Source organism: Lampris incognitus, chromosome 20 (genome assembly GCF_029633865.1).
Source record: "Lampris incognitus isolate fLamInc1 chromosome 20, fLamInc1.hap2, whole genome shotgun sequence".
NCBI classification, from domain to species: domain Eukaryota; kingdom Metazoa; phylum Chordata; class Actinopteri; order Lampriformes; family Lampridae; genus Lampris; species Lampris incognitus.
The window spans coordinates 1,774,622-1,794,045 of NC_079230.1; the positions used below are offsets into that span (position 1 = coordinate 1,774,622).

At 49.0% G+C, this 19,424-nt stretch overlaps 1 protein-coding gene across 1 annotated transcript in view; it reads left to right on the top strand.

The window, feature by feature from the left end:
* Window positions 1-19,424, top strand: part of LOC130130818 (ephrin type-B receptor 4b-like) — a 122,243-nt gene that overhangs the window by 47,892 nt on the left and 54,927 nt on the right. The gene's annotated exons all lie outside the window — the stretch shown is intronic.

The window sequence follows — 19,424 nt, forward strand, 5'->3', positions numbered from 1 at the left end:
TCTCCTACACCGTCTCCTGCACCTGTCTCTGGCGGTGATGATTATATGAGGAGTTTGGTGAGCTTGCTAGACCGTTTGGTCAAAATGCAGACTCAGGTTCCAGTTAGCGCTGCAGTCCGGACACCGACGCAGACTCAACCGCCAGCTAGCGCCGCAGGGCAGGTGTCAGACGCACCGCAGCGGTTGTGCAGGGTTTGTAAGTCTCCGGATCACTCCACATTTTCCCACTGCAGCCGGGAGAACCGATGTATAAACTGTTTGTCTCCTGGTCATTGGAAGAGGGACTGTCCTCACCCTCAGCCGCCCAACCAGCTCCGTTCTCAGCCTGGTGGAAGAGCTGGTCGTCAGTCTCGTCCGTTAAACTACTAAACCCACACCTAGAGAGGGATGGTGTGGGTAATGTAGATGTATCCCTCGCTGATGTCTCCGACCTGGCTCACTTGTATGAAGACAAGTGTGCCAAAGCACCTCAGGGTTCGCGTATGGTCATTCAGGCGACACAGAGGATTCAGGCTTTCAGTGACTTGTTCTATGCTCCTGTTCTTGTCAACCAGAGTGTGCAGCTTAATGGCATGTTGGATACTGGCTCTATGTCATGCAGTATCAGTGAAAATGCAGTAGAGAAGCTCCGCTCTGGGGGTGTTTTACCTGAGAAGCAGCAGCCTGAAGAGAACATTGTCTTGATTGGCTGCGGTGGTCTGGAGACTAGGCCTGATGGTTTTTATGACCTCAACATGCAGCTTTATGGTGTTTCCTTTGTCATACCCACTCTGGTCGTGCCCGGTCAGCATGATGATCTGATAGTCGGCACAAACGTCATTAAACATGTGGCCCATGTACTCAAGAGTGGTACTGAGTACTGGGACATCGCGTCCAGACAGGAACATCCGTCTAGTCCTGACGTTGAACAATTCTTGTCCATGTTCACGAATGTAGAGCGCTGGAGGGGTGGTGCAGTTCCTGAGAAGATAGGTACTGTTAAGCTAACCCAGGCCGTGACACTCTTACCGAGGCACGAGCACTTAGTCTGGGGCAGACTTCCTGCTAAGGTGCCTATGTCAGCTGGAAGCACTGTTGTTGTGGAGCTGACAGACTCCAAGGCCATGCCACGCAGTGTCCTCGTAGGTCGACTTGTCACACCGCTCTGGGGTGATAGGTGGGTACCCATGACTGTTGTCAATCCATCTGACAAAGCCATCACACTGAAAAGGAACTGCAAGTTGGCTGATGTGTTTCCATGCTTGGCGATTGAGGACTTTAATGTTTTCCAGGGACTGCAATCAGTTGCAGGGAGGCATGAGTCCAACGCCACAGATAGTGCCTGTCCCCCTGTCCAGCCGGCTAGGAGTTTGTCAGAGCTCGGACTCAGTGACATTGACCTCAGCTCCTGTCAGGTTAGTGAGGCATGCAAGTCCCAGCTCACTCAGCTGCTCACCGAGTACCATGACATCTTCTCCAGGGACTCTCTGGACTGTGGCGAGGTCACAGGATACACACATCGCATCCATCTGGTGGATGAGCGCCCCTTTCGCTTGCCCTACAGGAGGGTTCCCCCAGCCCACTATCAGAAGTTGAGACAAGTTCTCACTGATATGGAGGAGAAAGGGATTATCCGGAAGTCCTCGAGCGCATACGCTTCACCGCTGGTTATGGTATGGAAGAAGGATGGCGGGCTTCGGATCTGCACTGATTTCAGATGGCTGAATGCTCGGACCTTGAAAGACGCTCATCCCTTGCCACACCAGTCGGACTGTCTTGCCGCGCTGGGTGGTAACTGCCTCTTTAGTACGATGGACCTCACCTCTGGCTTCTTCAACATCCCAATGCATGAAGATGACAAGAAGTACACTGCTTTCACGACTCCCCTTGGGTTGCATGAATACAATCGCATGCCACAGGGCCTTTGTAATAGCCCTGCAGCCTTCATGAGAATGATGATTGGGATCTTTGGGGATCTGAACTTCACGAAGCTTTTGTGCTATCTTGATGATCTTCTTGTCTTCGCGCCGTCAGAGGTTGAGGCTCTGTCGAGGCTCCGCACTGTGTTTCAGAGGTTGAGGGAGAACAACTTGAAACTGGTTCCGAAGAAGTGTCATCTGCTGCAGAAGCGGGTGCGGTTTTTGGGCCACGTGGTTGATGGCGGAGGTGTGTCTGTCGATCCCTCCAAAGTAGAGGTCATCTCCAACATGACAGTGCAGGATCTCATGGAAGGTGATGGGTGCACGCCTTCTGTTCGTAGGATCAAATCTTTCCTTGGTATGGTATTTTACTACCAGCATTTCCTCCCGAACTGCTCCTCCGTGGCTAAGCCCCTGTTCGCCCTTACAGCTGGACAAAAGAGGAGGGGGAGGTCAGCTAAGGATAAGAAGCCCCATGGCAGCTTCCGTAAGCTTACCTCCGCAGACTGGACGGTGGAATGTGGGGAAGCATTTGATCTGTTGAAGACGATGTTACTGGAGTGTGTGGTGCTTGCCCATCCAGACTTTGAGGTGCCTTTCATTTTGTCGGTCGATGCGTCTTTGGACGGACTCGGCGCGGTGCTGTCTCAAGTGCCCCGAGGAGAGTCCAAGGCCAGACCTGTTGGTTTTGCAAGCAAGTCACTCAGTGCCTCACAGCGGAAGTATCCAGCTCATAGACTGGAGTTCATGGCGCTGAAGTGGAGTGTTTGTGAAAAGTTCAGCCACTGGCTGAAGGGTCAAAGCTTCACCGTTTGGACAGATAATAATCCGCTGACTTATCTCCTAACGAAGCCGAAGCTTGACGCGTGTGAGATCCGCTGGGTGTCTAAGTTGGCGTCTTACACTTTCGATCTCAAACACCTGCCAGGGAAGAAAAACGTGGTGGCGGATGCCTTGAGTCGCGACCCTTTTTCCAAGCCCGTCAGTCAGAGGCTACTTAGGGAGCCCTACCCGGCCCTTGTTCAGGAAGCCGACAGGGTTGAGGGGGACTCTGTGCAGGATGTTTTCAGACTCAGTTGCCAGTCCCAAACAGTGAGTAGTGCGCGATCTGGGTTTGCTTGTGATGCAGCTGAGGTCAGGGCTTTTTGGCAAGCCAAATGTGACTGGCCTGATGCATCAGTATTCACAGCACTCAGTTTGGTCCAGCACGTTCAGCATCTGTCGGGTGGTCAGGATACACTGCCAATGTTATCCACCGAGGAGCTCAGGTTGAGTCAGGAGCAGGACCCCTGCATCTCCAAGGTGTTGCCCTTTGTCGCTGTTCGGAAGAGGCCATCGAGGCGTGAGAGGCATGGTGCTGACCAGAAGGTCCTCAGGCTGTTGAAACAGTGGGAGAAGTTGGAAGTCAATGATGGTGTCTTGTACAGGGTGACAAAGGACCCAGTGTCCAAGCAGAGGAGGTCTCAGTATGTTTTACCTCTGAGTCTGAAAGACAAGGCACTGTCTGGCATCCACGATCACGCTGGTCATCAGGGCCAGGACCGTACTCTCTCTCTTGCAAGGCAGCGTTTTTATTGGCCTGACATGGAGAGGGATATCAGAGCATATGTCAGATGCTGTCGGAGATGTGTGTTTGGGAAGACCCCAGAGCCAGCTGCTTGCGCGCCCCTGGAGAGCATTAAAACTTCCGCACCGATGCAGCTTGTGTGTATGGATTTCTGGTCCGCTGAGGACAGTAAGCAGCGGTCAGTCGATGTCTTAGTGGTTACTGACCACTTCACTAAGCTTGCTCACGCGTTCCCCTGCGCCAATCAGACAGCGAAGCAGGTCGCCAAGAAACTCTGGGATCATGTATTCTGTGTTTACGGGTTTCCGGAAAGAATACATTCTGACCAGGGCACAAACTTTGAGAGCAACCTGATTGCAGAGCTTCTCAAGTTGGCGGGTGTAGCGAAGTCCCACACGACGGCCCACCATCCTATGGGTAATGGCGGGACAGAGCGTTTTAATCGCACAATGGGGAATATGCTCCGTTCCCTTCCGCTTCAGCAGAAGCAACAGTGGCCTCAGCAGATCCATTCTCTCACGCTCGCGTACAATGCCACTGTTCACGAGACCACGGGTTATGCACCTTTCTTCCTGATGTATGGGCGTGTCCCAAGACTGCCGGTGGATGTTATGTTCAGGCAGGTTTTGCATGATCCTCACGTTGTTGACTATGACTCTTATGCTCAGTCTCTGCTTTCCTGTCTAAGGAGTGCAATGGAGATCGCTCAGAAGCACTCCACGGCTGAGCAGCAGCATCAGGCGCGACAGTACAACAGACATGCCAAGGGCACTGTCCTGTCTGTCGGGGATCGTGTTTTGGTTGCGAACCAGAGTGAGCGAGGGAAGAGAAAGTTGGCTGACAAATGGGAGAACGGAGTGTACACGGTTGTCGGTGTCAACCCCAATATCCACGTCTACAAGATTCAGGATGCAGAGGGGCACACCAGAGTGGTGCACAGGAACCGTTTGTTGGAGGTCAACTTCTTGCCCCTTCCTGAGTTAGATCAGGGTGAGGAGTCCAGTACAACCAGTCAGTTGCTTGACTGCGCAGAGTCCGATGAGGAGGACAGTGCAGATGGCCTGACGGTCTCAGGGGATGCAGTGGGGCTAGCAGTCTCATCACTTGGAGACTCGCCTAGACCTGAGTGGGCAGAAGCGGAAGAGTTCATTCCGTCTAGTCTGGTAGTCAGTCCTGTGGGGGCCACTGCTCAGACTCCACCCGACACACACGCACCACACAACACACATGCACCACACATAGAGGCATCACACTCACTCGAATTTGGTGTTATATCTCACACTGATTCGCACACAGAAGCACCACACTCACTCGATACAGATGTTGCAGCTCGCACTGTCTCACACACACAAGTAGAGAGCGATGGTCGGGTTAGGACACGCACAGGGAGGGTGGTGAGGTCAGTGAACAGGTCAATAGAATCTATGGCTCAGATGCCATTTCTACGGAGTGTGAGGGTTTGAACTTTGATGGAGGTTGGAGTCATTCAAACTAGTTTAATGTGAGTTATTAGGTGTCTATCAGACAGGGTTGTTTTGGGCCAAGTGCATGGTGTGGCGTATCAGGCGTCACATTGATCTAGGGGAATACTGAGACTTGATCAACCTCATTATTTTCTGAACCTCGTAACCGAGGTAGCTCCTAAGTTGACTGGAGGACTAGGTTCTTCTTTTCACTTGTGCCAGTAGTCAGTGATGGGCTTTTCCTTTCCTCTTTCTCTTTTTATCCTGCTGTCAGGATGTTGGTGAATTTCAGGAGGGGTGAATGTAACCAGGTTAAAATTAATGTTTTTATTTTATTTTGTTTGAGTATGAAATATCACCAAATCCTGTCTGTGTGCTGTGATTTGTGTTTACTACATTTTATTTTATGTCATTATTTACTTTTATGTATGTTTTCCAACGACTGTCATATACATGTACTGTCGCTTTAAGAGAGAGGTCTTGTGGGTACACGGAAGAGGGAACGCGGGAGAGGCCATTTTTTTGTTTGGTGGGAGGAGTCTCAAGCAGCGATCGAGCCGAACCACGCGTGTTTCTTACGGTAGGACAGTTTTGCTGGTTGAGGAGAACGTAACCTTGAGTATCCCTGTAAGAAGATACTGCAAGCTGTGGGATAAAATACTTGTTTATCCTTTCTTACATCGGAGTCCCGTGGACGGTTTCTCCTTCTAACGCACACAAGTGAAGTCCGGGCAGTGGTTGAACTTCGACCCCCACGTCCGTAAGAAATACCGCTCCCGCTGGAGGACTGGACGTTTGTCGAAGGGTTTGAAACCAAAATAAATGGCAAGGTGAGCCAAATAGAGTCCTGTGTGTCCCCCCTCCTTCCTTGATCATGATGATGATGATGATGAGAGACTGAGGGCCCCCCACAACACCTGGGACCCCCCGAAAATAGAACACAACGCAGAGCTAACGATGAGAGTGACGGGCGTGCAGCAGGCTGACCAGGATAGAACAGCATAGGACTGCCCCCGTTACAGAAGCACTCAATTTAAATCAAATCAAATGTCTTTATTTCGAACATTTAAATAAAAGAAAAAAATGACTAAGCATGAACAAAACAATAAATGATAAAAATAAAACCAGAAGAATTCAACAAAAAGAATTCTCAATAGATGTCACGCCGGGAGCAGGAATTGAGGACCCAAATGCAGACAGTGGAGACAGCGGAGTCAGAGCAAGGAAAAACTTACAAAAACAGGAGCAGCGGATACAGACAGCAAGGAAGGCTCGCGACAAGGCATGAAGCACCTGGCTACCAAAAGCTACCATACCAATCAGAATCCCTTTATTTGTTTATTTATTTACAATCCAACAAAGAACAGGGCAACCAGGGGGAATATAACTGCTGGGGAGCCAATCAGGGAAATGGGGAACAAGTGAGAAAGGCTGCGGCAGGAACAGAAAAGGCAAGACCGGTGAGCCTTCAAAATAAAATAGGAAGCACATAACTATGACAGAACCCCCCCCCCCCAAGAGATGGATACCAGACACCCCAAACGAACGGGCCAGGAGCACTAAGCAGGGTCGGTGGAGGGGGTCTGGGGGAGGGCTTCAGGATCAAGTGGTCTGGGAGTGGATGAATGGGGCCCGGGATCTCAGGCGGATGAGCTGAGGGCTGGACCGATGGATGCAACCAATCTGGAGGGCGACCAAGATCCAGGACTGAAGGGCGGAGCAGCTCTGGCAGATGAGAAGGAGGATGAGGATGATCTGCAGACCGGAGATGCTGGCGGGACTGCTCGGGAGGCTGGACAGGACAGCTGCTCGGGGGGCTGGCGACATTGACAGGACAGCTGCTGGGGAAGCCGGTGACATTGACAGGACAGAGGCGGGACCGCTCGGGGTGCTGGCATCGGAAGCGGAATCGCTCAGGGTGCTGGCGTCGGAGGCAGGGCTGCTCGGGGTGCAGGCATCGGCGACCGGACCGCTCGGGGTGCAGGCATCGGAGGCGGGGCCGTTTGAGACACGGGAAGCTGGACCACTGGAGACATGAGAAGCTGGGCCACTGGAGACACGGGTAGCTGGGCCACTGGAGATACAGGAAGCTGGGCCACATGGGAAGCTGGTCCACTGGAGACATGGAGAGCTGGGTCACTGGAGACATGAGAAGCTGGGCCACTGGAGACATGGATAGCTGGGCCACTGGAGATACAGGAAGCTGGGCCACATGGGAAGCTGGGCCACTGCCACATGGGAAGCAGATCATGATAATACTTCAATAGACAACCACGGATGGCAGTGGGAACGTAAAGCTTAATTTGCTTTAGTGGGTGTAGACCACACTTTGTTTTTGGGTCAAGAAAGTAGAGGAGACTATCCCGAGCTGTGTACTGTGGGGGATCATGGCTGCCTTCTTCATTTTGTTAACCGTCTTCTAACTGACGAAGCAACTCGCTGGTCACGGGGTCCTCCAGCTGCAGCTGTTGAACATGTGGGCGGTCCATTAACATCACCGGGGGCAGAGCACAGGGGTCCAAGCTTCGGATTACAGCATATGTGGGCAAGAAATCCATAGGAGTGTCCATTGCAGGGAGAGGATCACGGGACAGGGTGTCAGGCACCTTGTTACGTTCACCAGGTTTGTGGACTACACTGAAGTCAAAAGTCCTGGAGACGAAGGGACCATCGGGCCAACCTGCCAGTAGGGCGGGACATTAGCCATCGAAGGCTGCTGTGGTCTTTGAAAATAGTCACGTGGAGGCCTTCAATGTATGGCTTCAAGTGTTCTAAGGCCCTAACTCCTCTGGAGTTGAGTATGGTTTTTCAGACTTGTGCAGAGCACGACTAGCATATGCCACAGCAACATCTCTGCCTTCCTCATCGCTCTGCATTAACGAAGCCCCGAGGCCAGCATCACATGCATCTGCATGAATGAAGAAAGAACGTGTAAAGTCCGGGAATCTTAGGACAGGTACTGAAGGTATGCAGCTTTTTAGGAGATCCATGGCCACTTGGCATTTGCTGTCCCAGCTGAATGAGGCATCTGTTTTTGTGAGGGCAAAGAGCAGTTCAGCCTATCGAGCATAATCCCGAACAAAGCGACGGTAATAACCTGATAGGCCGACGAACTGTTGCACGTGCTTCACAGTAGAGTGCACCTTGAACTCCATCACGGCTTTCACCTTGTCGGGGTCTGGGCTTTCACCTTGTCAGTGTCTGGGTGTATGCCAGACGGGATGACACGGTAGCCAAGGAAGGTGAGTTCGCTGAGACAGAACTGACACTTGCTAATTTGAAGGACAGGCCAGCTGATTTCAACCTGGCTAGGGCTTCTTTCAGGTTTGCCAGATGCTGTTCGAAAGTGGGCGTGGCTACGACATTGTCGTCGAGATACACTGCACAGGACGTGTAGATGAGGCCAGTAAGGATCGTGTTCATAAGCCTCTGAAAGGTCGCCGGTGCATTGCAAAGACCAAAGAGGGGAGGACTCTGAACTGGAACAGGCCACAGTGCGTGATGAAGGCAATTTTTGGCTTTGACTCCTCGGCAACAGCCACCTGTCAATAACCCCGAGCAAGGTCCAGGGTGGTAAGGGACTTCCCTCAGGACAGGAAGTAAAGAGATTAATCTACGTGTCGTAGAGGACATGAGTCCTTTGCGGTCAGCTGATTGAGACCCCAAAAGTCCACACAGAACCTTGGCTCACGAGGGGGCCTGTTTACAATGACTATGGAAGCAGCCCATGGCCCTGATGCTGACTTGATGATGCCCTCCTGCATATCGGCTGGTGCGAGACATGAAACCTGGCATGGAACAATTGAATTCGTAGGTCCCACTATCACTTCTATTTTTCACTTGAGCACGGGGCAGCTGGGTGGTGTTAGGGCCAAGGACAGAATGGAGCTCATGTGCTTGCAGCACTAATTCAATGACTGATGTGACAGATGTGCCATAAAGTGCGACTCTGTATTTCTCTAGAGCATGCTTACAGATGAGCTCAATTTGTTCCTGCTCCAATGGTGGGCTTCTCAGTTTTTTTAATTCACTGAGCATGTGGGAAACACCGGCCCCTCGGGCTGCCGGGCGCACCACCGACCCGTCTCGCCCGCACCGTCGGGGAGGTGGCACATGAGCACGTGCGATAGGACCCGAAAGATGGTGAACTATGCCTGGGCAGGGCGAAGCCAGAGGAAACTCTAGTGGACGCCCGCAGCGGTCCTGACGTGCAAATCGGCCGTCCGACCTGGGTATAGGGGTGAAAGACTAATCAAACCATCTAGTAGCTGGTTCCCTCCGAAGTTTCCCATATGGGTACGGGTTCCTCAGGAATCTGGATGCGGTCCAGGGGGCCTCTCATGACATGCTCCTGATTGTCAGCAGGTAGGAAGACCAAAGCCCAAGTAACAACATGAGTGTTGAGCATGCTGAACCACGTTCTTGGTCCCTTAGCAAGGGAACGTGGTAGCTCTCGCAGAATCTGAGCATCGGTCAAATCAAAGGAGGACCTGTAAGTATTAACTGACTGTAGCCAGTCCTCTGGTTGGATCACACCATCACCAGTGAACACAGGAGGCTCCAGTTTAGCTTGCTGAAGTGCAGCTGCAAGGACTCTGGTTGTATTGCTCAGCTCAAGAGAATATGACTGAAGGCGTGAGACAGTTGTGGCGTCTCAAGTAAGACCAGGTGTCGCTGTGTCAAATATTCAGGTCTCCTGCTGGAGAGGTTGGGCATATAGGCCATCGAAGCAGCCATTGGGATAGGATGAGCGCGCGGGGGGGGGGGGGTGCGCTTTGATACCTACCTTGTCGATTTGGTCCCAGCGTTCCTATATCTGTGTAGATCAAGGAAGTCGTGCAGACACCGCTGAAGCACGTTGACTTCAGCCTGCAAACTCTTCAGTTCAAGGTCTGTAGTAGTGTGTCTAGGTGCACCCCTACTTGGAAGAGACGTAAAGTCATTGTCATGGTGAAGATCTGTCAAATCAGGATGAGTTGCCAATATGAGTTGTTTTCAAAAGCTCAAATATCAGCTATTTTCTGTATTACTCGGGTTAGTAACAGCAACCAGGGTTATATAACCACTGTAGTATATACGGTAACATGAAAACGCATGAGCATCAACATATTATACTCCTTTAAATCACTCTTTGAGAAGAAAAGAAAAAAAACTGCTGGAAACACTCAACAGTGCTAAAGCAAGGACAATGTAAAATAGCATGAACATATAAAATGTCCTTTCTTTTCCTCCAAGTGTTATGAGTTTGCTCAGTTCGTGTACTTTACCCAATAGATCTAGCCACTTCGCATAACCAGTCCCGGCATGTGCAACAGTAAAGCACAGAGGCAGAGTGCAGCAGGGAGGAGGAGAAAAATACCCGCACCGCACCTTGAAACTTTTCCCCGTGTGCTGGGAGGTGCAGGTTGAAGTGTGTGGACAGTTGTGTGCATGTCGTTGACATTTATCCATGGTAAATCTTGCAGGCATCGCGAAAAATAGGCCATTGTGAATAGCACACGCCCACAGGAAACTGGTATGACCGCTGCAGTAGAAACCGGAAGTCAGTGGACTACAGTTATGCACAGAGTGGATTAACGCCTGATGTTTTTGTTTAATTTTCCTGGCTAGATGTATGCTGTACGAGATAATGTCGCCCCTTGTTGCCGCTTTTAAAGTTTCCCATAATAAAGACGGCGAAGTTGACTCAGTCTTGATAATCTCAAGGAAGGCCCGAATTCTTTTGGAGATAAAATCACAGAACTCCTCACTAGCTTATGGTATTCCTCACATCTTTGTGAGTGACAACGGCCCCCAATTCTGTTCCAAAGAATTTGTTCATTCCTGAAATCCAACGGTGTGAAGCACATCTGTTCGGCACCATACCATGCTGCTAGCAGTGAGTTCACTTAATGCTTTGTACAAACTTTCAAACATACCTTAAAATCATCCAGAGGCAATGCACCTGTGCAACAGCGGCTTGACACATTCCTGTTAACCTACCGTAACACCCCCCACGCAACCAGTGGCAATGCTAGGGTCTGTTGAGGCCCTAGGCAAAAATTCTCAGGAGGGGCCCCAACCAGCATCCATCACTATTATGTTATGAATAATCTGACACCAACAAAAAAATATAAGAAATATAAACTTTTTTTATTCCAAATGTGCACATAATGTAACTTTCAAAGTATAAAGAACAACACAAACGAGAACAATGTCACACTATAAATGTATAAATTGTAAGGCTAGTGCAAATAATACCACTCACATCAAAAGAAAATAAGAAATAAGTTGGCACAATATACTACATATATTACATGACATTACATTACAGTCATTTAGTCGACGCTTTTATCCAAAGGGACTTACAGTAAGTGCATCATTTAACGTAGGAGATCAGGAGAACTACTAGTCATCAGAGGTCATAAGTGCATCTAAACAAGCATCTAAGAGCAAAACCAGTGCTAAAGTAAAATCACAAGAAAGAGGTTTTTTTTTTAAATGAGTGACTACAATAAGTGCTAAGAAGAAGTAACGGTAGTAGTTCTTGAAGAGGCGAGTTTTCAACCTGCGCCGAAAGATGAGCAGCGACTCCGCTGTCTTGACATCAGTGGGGAGTTCATTCCACCACTGTGGGGCCAGGACAGAAAAGAGCCGGGACCGGGTCGATCAGCAGCAGGGGCCTCTGAGTGACGGGGCAACCAGGCGTCCCATGGCAGCAGACCGAAGTGGTCGGGCGGGGGTATAAGGCTTGACCATGGCCTGGAGATAGGAAGGAGCTGTTCCTTTCACTGCCCTGTAGGCTAGCACCAGAGTCTTAAACTGGATGTGAGCAGCTACTGGGAGCCAGTGTAGGGACATGAGAAGGGGAGTTGTGTGGCAGAACTTAGGGCGGTTGAACACCAGACGAGCCGCAGCTTTCTGAACAAGCTCCAGAGGTCTGATGGCCGACGCCGGGGCGCCGGCAAGGAGGGAGTTGCCATAGTCCAGCCGGGAGATGACCAGAGCCTGGATGAGCACCTGTGTCATGTCGTCGGTGAGGAATGGGCGAATCCTCCTGATGTTATAGAGGAGAAATCTGCAAGAGCGAGCAACCAATGCAACGTTTGCAGCAAACGACAGTTGGTCTCCCAGGATCACACCCAGATTCCTCACAGTCCGAGTTGGCGTCACCATGGTGTTGTCAATGGTGATGGCCAGGTCTTGGTGTGGGCAACCTTTCCCCGGGAGGAACATCAGCTCTGTCTTGTCCAGATTGAGCTTCAGGTGGTGTGTCGCCATCCACTCCTGAGATGTCAGTCAAGCACTACTTGTGTGTCAGAGGGAGGAAAGGACAAGATCAGCTGAATGTCATCGGCATAACAATTGTAAGAGAAGTCATGAGAGCGAATAACAGAACCCAGGGATGTCGTGTACAGGGAGAAAAGGAGAGGACCCAGAACCGAACCCTGTGGAACGCCTGTAGTCAGTCTGCGAGGATCCAACACAGATTCCCTCCATGTCACCTGGTAGGAGCGACCTGTCAGGTAGGATGCAAACATTGAGAGTGCAGAGCCTGTGACACCCAGCCCCTCGAGGGTAGAGGGGAGGATCTGGTGATTCACTGTGTCGGACGCAGCTGACAGGTCCAGGAGTATCAGGACAGAGGAGAGAGAGTTTGCTCTCACAGAGTGCAGCGATTCTGTCACTGCAAGGAGGGCCATCTCTGTCGAGTGACCCACCCTGAACCCAGACTGGTTGGGGTCCAGGAGGTTGTTCTGGTGGAGGTACAAAGAAAGTTGGTTAAAGACAGGACGTTCGAACGTTTTGGATAGAAAGGGTAGAAGGGAAACTGGTCTGTAGTTTTTGACGTCAGAGGGGTTAAGTGATGGTTTCTTGAGAAGGGGGGTGACTCTAGCAGTCTTGAAGGCAGATGGAAAGCATCCTGCCTGGAGGGAGGTGTTGATGAGGTGGGTTAGATAGGGAAGGAGTTCAGGTGCTATAGACTGAAGAAGAGGGGGGGGGACCGGGTCAAGGGAGCATGTGGTGGGGCGACTGGATGTGATCAGGTTTAGAACCTCGTCGGGGGAGAGTGGAGCGAGGTGGGATAGGGTGGGACGTGGAGAGGTGAGGAAGGGTGCAGAGGGTGAGATAGTGTAAGCAGCACTAACCGGGTGGTGAGTAAAGGAGGATCTGATGTCATTTACCTTCTTGACAAAGAAGTTAGTGAAGTCATCAGGGAGAAGAGAGGAAGTAGGAGGAGGAGGTGGGGGTTGAAGAAGTGTAGAGAAGGTTTCAAAGAGTTTCTTAGGATTGGAGGCAGAGGATAGGATTTTAGAGCGATAGAAGGCAGCCTTAGCAGCAGAAACGGAGGAGGAGAAAGTGGAAAGAAGAGATTGGAAGTTGAGAAGGTCCCCTGGGAGATTGCCTTTTCTCCATTTGCGCTCTGCCACTCTCAGGCTCCGTCTGTCAGTACGTACTGAGTCGGTCAGTCAAGGGACAGGTGGAGTTGGGCGTGCAGGCCTGGAGGTGAGGAGACAGAGATTGTCCAGAGAAGAGGAGAGGGTAGAGAGAAGAAGATCAGTAGCAGTGTCAGGGCGTAGGAGAGAGAAAGATTCAGGCGTAGGGAGGCTTGAGGTAACAGAGGAACAAAAATCAGTGGTGGAGAGAGAGCGGAGGTGTCTATGGGTGGAAACCATGTGGGTAGGGGAAGGGTCTGAGGGGGGTGAAGAGAGGGAGAGAGAGTAGAACATGAAACAGTGGTCAGAGAGCTGGAGGGGAGTAACAGAGAGATTGGAAATAGGACAGTGTCTAGTAAAGATAAGGTCCAGCTGGTTGCCGGCCTTGTGGGTAGGAGGAGAGGGTGAGTTGAAGGTCAAAGGAGGAGAGGAAAGAGAGAAGAGGATCTAGCTTGTTAGTGTGGATGTTGAAGTCACCGAGAAGGATAAGTGCAGAGTCATCGACAGGGAAGTGCAAGACAAGTGTGTCAAGCTCCTCCGGAAACTCACCAAGGGGGCCTTGTGGGCGGTACACAACCACGATGGTGAGTTTGACTGGATAAGAGACAGTAACAGCATGAAATTCAAAAGACGGCGGAGAAAATTGTGGAATGGAAACAAGAGAGTATTTCCATTTCAGGGAGATTAGCAGGCCAGTACCACCACCCCGCCTCCCAGCTCTGGGAGTGTGAGAAAAATAGTACACATCAGACAGAGCTGCGGGTGTGGTAGTGTTTTCTGGCATGATCCAGGTCTCAGTTAGAGCAAGAAAGTTGAGGGAGAGCAAGGATGCTCAGCCTGAGATAAACTCAGCTTTTGGCACCGCAGACTGGCAATTCCAGAGCCCTCCCGTCACCACTTGCTCAACGTGAGTGGAGAGAGTGGGATAGATGAGATTGGTAGGGTCACAGCGCCTAGGAGTGACCCAACGTCGATGCCAGCCCCAGGAAGAGGAAAGGACAGGAATGTGAAGGAAACACATAGTCTATACTAGGTACACAAGATACAGATGACTGACCGGATCTAAAAAGAACAGTCCGTGCTTGACGAAGTCTTGGCTTGAAAAAGTCGCGCTTGCCTTTGTTCACTCTAGCCTTCGTTCAACCTAGGCTCATTTGTCTGGAGCTTGGAAGCTGATGCTTAGCAGTGATTTAAAGAACACTGATTGCTAATTGTCTGCCATGAGTGCAGGCCACACCCTGGCCACGTAACACCCAATTGGCCAAAGAGGTACACTGAAAATAGGCCTATTGCCCAGAAACTGGACACTTATGTAAAACTACATCAAACCTCACACAATACTATTAAAAATTGCAAACAGCAAAGTTACCAAGGAATATATTTATAAGCTAAAAGGATAACTAGGTCAAAACAGCTAGGCAACAAGAAATATTTAAGGGCACACTAGGTGAAAAAATAGCTACAACTAAATTAAGTAAATAAGACAAGTAAGTAAATAGAATAAGGCAGCTACAGCTAGAATAAGATCCCACTAGGAACCAGCAGCAGATGTATAGAGAAAAGGATTAATACTCAAGCAGCTGGAATAAGACTAATAGCAACTTGTTAAGCAAGAAAGATGATACTTACTCTATACTAGATGAACCATATATAGAACAATAAAACACAGTAAATAACTTAAGATAAAAACAATATAAACATATGACAAAATATGTATCTCCAACCCACAGTCTAAGCTCAACAACCACCTTTAACCCTCATAGGGACAGCTAGGGACATTTTTGTCCTCTAAGGAGCTGAGTGTAAAGAGACTAAAAATGCTGCTTAAGGGCCTCGGCTAGTGCAAAGGCTGTCACTATGTCTTCCAGAGCCAAAGACCTTCGCACATTGCACTCTATTGAAATAAGAGCCAGTCCTGATAGTCTGTCCTGGGACATGGTTGACCTGAGGTAGGTTTTTATGAGTTTTAAAGCTGAGAAGCTTCTATCTCCAGAGGCAACAGTGACTGGAAGAATTAATAGCAGACGAAGGGCAATGCTGAGGTTTCCATAGAGATCCAGAAGCTGTTACTTGTAAATGTAATCAAGCATCTCTCTTGGGGAGGAAGATACATTTTCAGTAAAGGTATGGACAGCAGCCCTGATCTCCAGAATCAAATCCTCTCAATCTGCATCATGTAGTGTTTTCTCCAGGTTCTTACAGTTGTCTGCAAGTTTGCCACTCTGAATAGCGTTTGACATATGTTCTTTTGAGAACAAAAAACGATAAAGGCTGTAAACATCTTCAAGTTTTGAAAATCTGTCATTCAAGCTGTTGAGGGCTGTGTCCACTAGGGGGAGAAAAAACTCTCTCTTAAACTGCTCATCGGGAGTGGACGCTGGGAGTAACTTTCACTTTCGAATAGTGCAGGCAGTGCACGTGCGTGCAACGCGAATGACATGGGGCCCCTACAAGGGAGGTTTCCTACTGTGATGTCATGTCATTGCAAATCGTCCATTGGTTGTTTAAGGCGGAGGTTGCGGTCACTGCTTTGGAGTAAATTCTGTCAGCCCTTGGGGGCCCCTACTGCCTAGGGCTCCAAGCAGTTGCCTGGCTTGCTTGTTCAGAAGCTTCGCCCCTGCACGCCACAACTAAGGAACCACCTGCTATGTTGTTCATGAAGCGCAAACTGCACTCTTAGCTGGACTTCCTTAAGCCCAGCGTAGCTGGGACAGTGCATCGATCCCAGGATTCCTAGTAATAGCGCCGCCAAAAATACTCCAAGGCCAGACACTTTGAAGTGGGCGAGCCTGTCCTTGTTCGTGATTATCGGAAGGGGAAGGAAAAGTGGACCCCGGATGTTACGGCACAAACGGGACCAGTGTTGTATAAGGTAAATGTAGGAGCACAGGGAATATGGAAACGCCATGTGGACCAAATTTTGGCACGTTCAGAGCAAACACACAAGGAGACTGCAAGCTCTGCGGTGCATCCTCCCACCAGCCTCCCGGTGTTACCTCAACCAAGTGCTGGTAGTACCACACCTCACCTCTACACAGCACTCTGGTTTGTCTGCTGAGCCATCTGAAACACACCACTCCACTGAACCACCCCATGCTGGAGATACTCAGGTATGAGAGACTGATAGACATTATCCCGTGAGGATGACCAAACCACCTGACTATTTCCAAGCTAAGTGAACATACTAAAAGAATTGTGATTTAATATTAACAATGCATTTAAGTTGAGAGGAGATGTTATGTATTTACTGTTGATGGCCGGGTGTTGTTCAGCATATTTATCTCTAGAAGGCACTCTAAGCATTATGATGGTCTGTACTGTGGAAATTGTTGTCGGTTTTTCCCCCAGAGTAAAGTATGCGAGTTAAGACGAAGCCAATGTGTCCGTGTGTTTCTGTGCGTGTAAGTCAAAATTGTTTACACATAGACATATATGAGAGTAACAATACTTGCCATACGCCTTTATCGTTGCCTTCACCACCTCTCTCTCCACTTTACACCACATCTCCTTATACTCCTGTCTACGTTCTTCATCTCACTGACTATCCCACTTTGTCTTCACCAACCTCTTCTTCTGTATACTTTCCTGTACTTCCTCATTCCACCAATAAATCTCCTTGTCTTCCTTCCTCTCTCTAGATGACACACCAAGTACCTTCCTGACGGTCTCCCTCACTATTTCTGCAGTGGTTGCCCAGCCATCCGGCAACTCTTCACTACCACCCAGTGCCTGTCTTAACTCCTGCCTGAACTCCACACAACAGTCTTCCTTCTTCAACTTCCACCATTTGATCTTTGGCTCTGCCTTCACTCGCTTCCTCTTCTTGGTCTGCAAAGTCATCCTACAGACCACCATGCTGTGCTGCCTAGCTATGTTCTCCCCGTCACCACCTTGCAGTCTCCAATCCCTTTTAGATCGCGCCTTCTACATAAGATATAGTCCACCTGTGTGCACCTACCTCCAGTCTCATATGTCATCCTGTGTTCCACCCCTTCTTGAAATATATATTCACCACAGCCATTTCCTTACTTTTTTGCAAAATCCACCACCATCTGTCCTTCCACATCTCTCTCCTTGACACCATACCAATCACCTCCTCATCACCTCCATTCCCTTCACCAACATGACCATTGAAGTCCGCTCCAATCACCACTCTCTCCTCCTTGGGTACCCTCTCCACCACTTCATCCAACTCACTCTACAATTCTTTCTCTTCCATCTCACACCCAACTTGCGGGGCATATGCGCTGATAACATTCAGCAATACACCTTCAATTTCCAGCTTCATACTCATCACTTTGTCTGACACTCTCTTCACCTCACCTCTCTTCACACACTGTTAACATACTCTTCCTTCATGCCTTCCCCCTCTCCTTCTCCTTCTCCCAACAGTAACATAGTTTCCACATGCACCCTGCTGGCCAACAGTACTGGTGGTGGTCGTTGGTAACCCAGGCTTCGACTGATCTGGTATGGAAATCTGATTTATGATCCGCTTATTTGATTTGATTGAGGTTTTATGCCGGATGCCCTTCGTGACACAACCCTCCCCATTTTTCTGGGTTTGGGACCGGCACTAAGAATGCACTGGCTTGTGTATCCCCAGCAGCTGGGTTAACCATAACCCTAATAAATAAAGATAAAATAAATAGCTAAATAAACACCAGTGCTCTTCAGTACCAGTCACTTGCTGACTATTTGTCATGTGTAGCTAGATAACATTGTCTGGCTACCAAGACAACTTATTACGCCTAAATGAAGCAATGGTAAATATATCTGCGACTTGCATGTCTGTAGTTATGCTCTGTACACTGGACATTATTAAATCACAGGGGACATGTAAATAAACATGATTGAACAAGTATCTAACATAATGCTTGGAGTCAAAATGTCTTTCTGAATGCCCAATAATCCAGGTAAGAAAATCAAAGAAAGAAAGTTGAACCAGTTCATCTGGACACAGCGTTTATTGAGAGAAGCGTTACTTAGCACTATATTTTGACCGCTCTTTAACGTTAGCATTCTCACACTGATAAGCGTGGCGTTAGCTAGCTAGCTCTGTGGGTAACTTCATTTGTCATAGACAGCATTATAAGCTGCTGTAAGTGATGTTGCCAGAGAAGCGGCGATGGAGAAATGATAGGTTTGTAGTTTGTTTACTCGCTAGAGCTGCCATACTGTCTCCTAAATAAACCTGCGGTCAAGTTTGTCAACAGCTTGGCCTACACCACTCAACTGTGATGTCTGACTGACAGTACCGGCTTTCACCTTACTGCAGCAGAGCCAGGCATGGCTGACATGAATGCTGTCAGGCTTATTTAGGCTACGAGGAGAACTGATGGGGGATACTTACTATTTAAGTAATGTATTTCATGTGACAGTTATCAGCTTACCATGAACACAGATGATCTCCGTCGTGGGCTGCTGTGCTCGACTCGACTCTGCTCGGTGGGCTGATTTCTGAGGTTTGTGGCGTTCCAAACATGTGTTGCCAACACTGGACATGGGGTATGACATGACTTATAACATGGCTGAAGGATCAATCTTCCATCTCTCAATTTCCTTTTTAACCCATTATGCCATAAGGCCCCCTCTAAAAAACCTTATAAAACCTGTGGCATTGTCTGAAACCAACCCCCTAAAACTTGAGGGTTTTCTAAAAAACTTGACAGAAATGTCAACATTTACTAAACATTTTATTTCTCAGCCTCTGTAGCAGATCAAAACATGAAATAATAATAATAATAGTAATAATAACAATAATAATTGTATGTATATAGCTCTTTTCTAAAACAATACAATCCATTTGAGAGCATAAACCTTTGGGTGTAATAGAAATTATTGCCTTTGCTTTAATCTTCATTAACATTTCTTGTAAAAAAAAGCAATAAACAAAAAATCCGGAATCTGGCAAATTCGCTGAAATTGTCCTCCTCCTCAAGCATGTGTCTCACCCACTGGGCCTTGGATAGCAGGTCAGAAGCAGTCACGTCATAGTCCGGGTCTGAATCTTCTAATTGGGAGTGACTGCTGTGCTCGGCATCGGTGCTGCTCCCCTTGCTCAGGTCGTCAGCCATGT